The following is a 7,585-nucleotide window of genomic DNA, read 5'->3' on the forward strand; positions in this document are numbered from 1 at the left end:
CTGTCCAAGGCATCCAGTTGTGTCTGTCATTTCTCACAATATTCGGATGTCACTTGCTAATACTTCCTACTTACTCAGTTTATATTATTTCCTTCTTGGGTCTCTGAGAGAGTTGAAAACTATATAGCTACAGTTTTCCTTGTTTATCAGACACAGAAAGCAAGTTATGATAAAAAGTAAATTAGTTACAAGACTTTGGACTCACCAAGGTAGGATAGATATGAAGTATTTTCTCTGAATTTGTCAAATGAAAATGGATTAAACATTGTTGATATATTTATTGCCTGTGCATATTGTATATAGTCATTATCCTTACTGTATATAGTTTTTCTTATATTAACTATAGCCTTCTTTTTATTTTAGACCAAAAATGGGGATATAGTGATATTTTATTTGTATTTTAATAAATAAAGCTTTCTTGAAGATCAGAAAGTAAAACAGTCACGCTGGTCAGCCAAACAGACCAGGCAGTAATGGCACACACATTTAATCCCAGTAGCCACACTAGTTAGCTATAAAGGCCAGGTGGTGGTGGTATATACCTTTAATCCCAGCACTAGAGAAGAATATAAAACAGGAGGAGACAGGTCTCAGCTCAGTCTCATTCTGAGGATTCGTGGATACAGGATTGCCATTTTCAAACTGAGGTAGAGGTAAGAGTCAGTGGCTGGCTGCTTTTCTGATCTTCAGGTTGAACCCCAATAGCTGTCTCTGGGTTTTCATCTTTCGTGCTACGCATCATCTTCAAAGACCCACACCTCCTGACCTACTTCCACCAGCTGGGGCTCATCTAGGTTTCACAACTTCCCAATATAGTGCCACCGGCTGGGAAACAATTGGCTAAAACATTAACCAGTAAAGGACACTTCATTTTCAAGCCATAACACATGCCAAACACTAAATAGCTCATTTACTACCAAGGCATTAAAAATAACAATGACAACAACAAGTAGATGGAAAATAAAAATGACTATATCTGTATTTTGTTGAACAGGTACAGTCTCTGTGTACCAGTGCAGGGCTTGTCATGGGCTTTGGTCTTTTTGACTAGGCATTTTGATACCATGGCTAATAAAAGGATGAATCTGTAAAAAAAAAAAAAAAAAAAAGCTAGTAACTGCAAACAAAACTTCAGTGACACAAATCAATGGGAATTTTGACTCAGTGAGCAAATATAATATCCAATCGAAAGGAAATAATATTTCATTGATGTGGAAAAATCGACTTGCTTCTTGTGTTCTTTATGATGTGTGCCAGTCTGATGGGCTGAATATCAAATATTCAACTGCCACACCATTTGGGGATGAAGAAATGTGCATAAAAGAATTCAGGAGTGTTTGGTAGGTTTCTTAGTTTAGGATGAAAGGTTTCTCCCTAATCCAATACAACATTAATAGCACATGCATATTACTTTAAAGTTGCTGCTTCTGGGTCATCACCACTAGATTTTCATGAGAAAATAAGGGCAAAGTTTACATTTCATCTTAACATGGCAATTCGTTAATGGCAAATAACCACAGTGGTATGCAGTCACCTGCTAAGATTTTGTATGCTGCTGACTGCATGAATTTTTCTGTCCCAAAGTATATTCATATTATAAATAAATTTATTTATATCCCAAAGTATATTATACATGAAGTCATAATGATATTTTCTCAATGAACTTCCAAAAAATCCAACAGCCTGCAAAACCGACAGTTTTAAAAGTGAAATACTTTCAGACTGACAGAAAACCACAGCACTTAAGAAAGCAAGAGTACAACCTGAACTGTTGCTAAAGCAATGGCACTTGTATGATCACCTCGGGGAAAATAAGGATGTTTATATTCTTAGTTGAAAACAAGTATTATTGGAAGAGGACACTGTGTTGTCCTACCCTGCAAACCATTAGTTCAGTCATTTTAAAGATGACACAGCCTCTGAGGGTCTAATAAACTTCTTTGTCATTTCCTTTAACGTCAGCTCAGCTTTTAAACTAAAGATCAGTTCCTTTACTGGCGTAGTTTTATTCTTTCTTGGTCCATCTTTAGTTCGTTGCTGTTTTGATTCCCGCTGAAAATAACAAATGGCATTTGCGGTGGCATGGTGGAGCTTTGAAAATTCCTTTACACTGCTTAGCATATTTGGTGAGCTTTTAAAATTAGCGTGATGACATTCTCATATATGTATATAATTAATTTTTTTTTACCATAGTCACCCCTTTAGGTTTCTCCTGTCCCCTCTCACTCCTTCTGAGCCCCTACTAATCCCCTTCTTATTTCCACATCTCTTCGTGTGTGTAATCCAATTAAGCTAATTAATTTAGTTAGGGCTGTGTATAGGAATATGGATAAGGGGTTGTGTATAGGAGCATGTAAAACTTAACAGTAGCTACACTCCTGAAGAAAATGTCTCTCATGCGCAGAAACCATTATCTGTCTCTAGATCCTCAGAGAAAATTCTAGTCTAGTAAACCCTGTCCCCACTAGCAACCATTAACTTGACACATGTACCAATCAAAACGACTCTTGGTGTTAAAATTCTTACTATATTAAACACTAATCATCAAATGAATTTAGTGATAAGATGGTATGTCACAGACCCGGGAACTTGAACTGCAGTATCCACAACTCATTCATTCACCATCTAAACCTAACAGTACATTTTCCCCTCTGTGAATGTTTGCACTGAGGAACCCTTACAGTCAAACAGGTGTGTTCTTGGTGTATTCTCAGGATGCTATTTAGAACCAGAAAGGAGTTTAACCTACACTTCTTGCCTATGAGCTACATGGTTGTTTCTAGCCATTCTCAGTGTGGAGTGGCATCAGCGTCCTGTGGGAACTTGTAAGAAATGCAGAGTCATAGGCCCTGACCTGGTCATCCACAACTCTGGGGACAGAGGTCAGTGCAATAATCCCAAGACTGTGGCACACACTGTGTCCTACACCTGTTTGGTGATCAGGTGTAGGACAAAGTACTGATACAGAGCAGTCGTTGGAAACTGGGTCCCTGACAATCAGGTCTCAGAGCTCTCAGGTGGGGATGTGGTTAGAGAGAGAAATACAAGCAGTGTATGTATCTGGGATATCTCTGGGCACACTGACGTATTCAGAGTGGTTAGTGTCTGCCATTGAAAAGGAGGCAAACGAAGCTCCTTGATATGTGCCTTTGTTTTGTGCCCCCACATAGGCACTTTGGATGGGTGGGGGAGGAAGCATGAGCTAGATACGACCCTTTCCTTTGTCACCTTTACCTCATGGGCTGTTCATGTGATTCTAGATTTTATATTCCAATACTTTGGCTCCATAGGCTGATTTCAGTCTCATGGTTTGAATGACCTGCAGTTTATAAACCATAAGTTATATAAATAAGTTAAAAGTCCCACTTTTACAAAAAAAATTACAAATGTAAATTCAAAAACTCTTATCCAAAAAGGAGTTTAGTCTTGTTTTCCTCCAAACACATGGGAGCTTTATTTTCTTTCCTTCTGCAAGCAGCCACTTTGCTTATCTACAACCTTCTTATGCCCAATAGCAATAGTATTAATTTTATCGGTGGTTTTAGGGGCTATCATAAAACCATTTAGTAAAATCAATAATGTTGCTAGATGGAATCTAGAAGCGCATACACACCATAAATAAAAAAGCTAATTCATGCTTCTGATTCTTACTTCTTTTTTCCTTTGGACTCATCTTACCACATCGACAAAGGCGAGAACAGTTGTTAAATGCCTGCCATGCATCAGATTTTGTGCTGGGTCTTAAGGGCCATGTTTTGTCATTTGTGGGGTCCCTTCGGTGGGCAGTGTTCTATAGCAGAGCTGAGGGGTGGTGAGCTGTATCAACTGACTGCCTATGCTTTGTTGTAGAACTGAGTTGTGTCTACTTTCGGTAATAGTTTTTGATGACCAGAAATAAGAGCAGTTTATATTTATGCTCTGGTTCTTCAAGTTGTCCCTCCTTGCCACGGCATTTTGTTATTTATTTCTGCTCTACTCCAAAGTGATATTTTTGACTTAGGAAAGACAGTGTCCAAATTACTGAAGTGTAAAATGACAAGGTGTTCGTGACTTTGGGAATTCACAACCCTAGGGCATACCATGCAGTAAGTTTAACTTACTTGAAACGAGGGAAAATATTTAGCCATAAACTGGACTCTAACTGCATGTAGCAATTCTTTTAAATCTCTGTTTACCAAATCTATGTGTAGATAAAGAGATGGCCGTTTATTACCCCAATATTTATACAGAACACACAGCTCTGAATGTTTTGAAATCTGCAAGTACATTGTACTCAAGACAAAGAAAGAATATGATACCCCCGACATGTTAACCCTAGAAACGCCTGTTCCTGCCTGTCCCTCTTGGTCTAGTACTAAATTCTGCCCTGGCGCTTTAATGAAAGAGATCGTGAAAGGGACAGGAGTAGAATCCACGTCTGCCTGGCCTCCTCTGCCTGGTTCACTGTACCCAAGGAATGCTGCTCCCTCCTTTGGAGCATTTAGTCTTCAGACTCTACTCAGAACTTAATCATTTACTTATCTTCCTGTCAAAGTATCTGTGCTGCTGGAACAGGGCAGGCAATCTGGTAAGAACCTGTTTGTTGCTGCTTCTGTCCAAAGGGTACTTGGAGAAAGGCTGATGGTAGTGATTTCATGACTGAATGGGGAAATTGTTCTGACTTGTTGTTTTTCCCTTTAAAGAAAATTCTACATGCCTGAAAGCTCTAAGATAAGGAGAAAGTCCACCACTTCTTTTTTTTCTCTCAAAGGCCTTCGGTGACTAGGAAAATAGATTGTCCTTATTTGGCTGGATACAATTGTACACAAATACTTGAGGAACTAAGGTCAAAAAAAATGCTTAGACTTAAATTTTCTCAGGTACTTTTTTTAATGGTCTGAATTCTGCCTTATAGCCCTATGTACCAACAGTACAGTGTATGCAGTATGTTCAAGTAACAATTTTAAAATAATTTTCCTTATTCTTGAGATATGCAAGCCACTCCCAATTTTGCCTCTTTGCATCTTCCCCCATATGTCTTTTTGTTCTCTTATTTATTCAGTCATGGCCTAACTACATAGCTCTGGATGGCCTGGAACATGCTTTGGAGACCATCATGACCTGACAGAGATCTACTTGCCTCTATCTGCCTAGTGCTAGGATTAAAAGTTTATCCCAAACCTGACCTCACATTTTGTTATTGTTTTTAATAACCCAGCAGTTGCTGCTATACATAGATGTGGGCCAGACTACTGGAACATGTGGAATGGTAAACAAATAAACTCTTCCTCACCTATGTCTGATTTTAGTTTTAGTCAAGGTGTTTTATCACAGTGACAGCTTCGAAGCTAGAACAGGCTCCCTCCCGTGAACTCGCGTCAAGGACTGGACTTCCTTCTTACAGAACATCAGTCATGGCAAACTAAAACCCAGTCTAACGAACACATCTTAACCTGAGACCCGAGAACATGCACAGACTCTCCTAGATCGAGTCATAGAGGGCTCAGTTAAAAGCAATTACAACACTTACAGAGGACACAGGTTCAGCTCCCAGCACCCAGATCTTAATCTAACTGAAGTCTATAACTTCAGTTCATGGGATTCCCGCCCTTTCTTCTGGCATCCAAGGGCACTGCATGAATGTGGTCCACATGCATCAAATGTGGGCAAAATACCTATAAGAACAAAATTTTTTATAAAAAGTAAATAAATCATGAATAAAGTCATGTTCACAGAAGTAAAGTCTACTGTATAGAAGGTAATAGTAGGTGAGAACACTTCCTCTCCTACTTCTGGCTTTATTTGTTGTTCTCCTCCTCCTCCTCCTCCTCCTCCTTTTTCTTTATAGAAAGATGGTAGTTCTGATTAGGCGTTAATAAGCTGTCTTATCCTGGTGATAAACAAAATGGAAGAACATGTTCCGCAGGGGAAAAGACCAAATAAAAATAGAAAATCAAAGGAACAACTGACCATGTATATAGGGGACATAAAGCTTTCTTATAAGTAGTTATCCTACAAACAGGGATAACATAGTGATTTGGATGTTGATGCAGGAACCCATGACTCAGATTTTCTTCTCAAACTTCCCACGGGTCCCCACAGCCAGCATTATTTAGCTTCCTCAATATTTTCCATCTGCAGCTTAAAGAGAAATAACAATAGCAACATTTGCATTTGCTTAATGTTACCCTTCAGAGTGAGCCTCCAGGAGCATCGCATGGAACGTCTGACTCAAGCAAGTCTTTTGGACAAGGCTGCTTTCAGGTCCTTGTTTTCACGGAAGCAAAAGCAGGCAGTAAGGGAGTTAGCAGAGATGAGAATATCAACAATATTTCTGTGAGAGATAACATCCACATGGATTACTCTGTAAATCAGAGCAAATTACAGAAGTTGAGAGAACTTGAACTTATAGTCAAAAGTGTATATGGTTTACTGTGATACCTCACTGATGGGAAAAAAGTGCTGCAAAAAATGAAAATGATCGCTTCCATCCATTGTATATATTTAGTAGCAAAAAAAAAATGAGCTGGACCAACAGCCATCAGAAATTTGGAAATGGTAAAATAGATTTTCCTGACTTTAGTGATTATAATTCTTCAGTTGAAAGATTTGATGAAGCATGAGTTTGTCATGCCATGCCCATCCACACTTTTAAAACAATGTGGGGCTCTTGAAAAGCATCACTCTTGAAAGTAACGAAAAACTAGGCAGATTATGTTTCCAATAACAGGGCATGTTGACATGGGAGTGTTTATAGTCCTGAAAAATGGCAGGAACCACTGCTTTCCAAAGTCTGCATGGAGGAGCCATAGAAATTGTCCTCAAAATGTCAGAGTCATTGAGCATTGTTGTAATAGATTTCTTAAGATAAGAAAATTGGACTGGAGAGATACCTTGGTGAATAATGTGCTCGCTGCACAAGAACCAAGATCCTCAGGCCAGATCACTAGCACTCATGTAAAACAACAATTCTGTAAGCTCGTGTCTATAACCCGTGAACTGAATGGGCATGATGTGGGATTCCCCTCTGTATGCTGTGAATACCCTTGGTTAATAAAGAAACTGTCTTGGGCCTGCACAGGGAATAGAGGTAGGCAGGGAAAACTAAACTGAATGCTGAGAAAAAGAAGGGCAGATGCCTGGGATAAAACTGGACTCTCTGAACATAGCGGACAATGAGGACTACTGAGAACTCAAGAACAATGGCAATGGGTTTCTGATCCTACTGCACGCACTGGCTTTGTGGGAGCCTAGGCAGTTTGGATGCTCAACTTGCTAGACCTGGATGGAGGTGGGGGTTCCTTGGACTTCCCACAGGACAGGGAACCCTGTTTGCTTTTCGGGCTGAGGAGGGGGGGCATAATTGGGGGAGGGGGAGGGAAATGGGAGGCGGTGGCGGGGAAGAGACAGAAATCTTTAATAAATAAATAAATTTAAAAAAAAAGAAGGGCAGAGTCAGAGAGAAGCTCAAACCTACACACACACACACACACACACACACACACACACACACACACAATGTGAGGAGGGAAAAAATCCAGAATCCAGAAGATGTAAATATAATTAAATCCATCAAGCTTCAGTATGTTGGCTAATAGATATTTAT

Source organism: Microtus ochrogaster, chromosome 7 (genome assembly GCF_000317375.1).
Source record: "Microtus ochrogaster isolate Prairie Vole_2 chromosome 7, MicOch1.0, whole genome shotgun sequence".
Taxonomy (NCBI): domain Eukaryota; kingdom Metazoa; phylum Chordata; class Mammalia; order Rodentia; family Cricetidae; genus Microtus; species Microtus ochrogaster.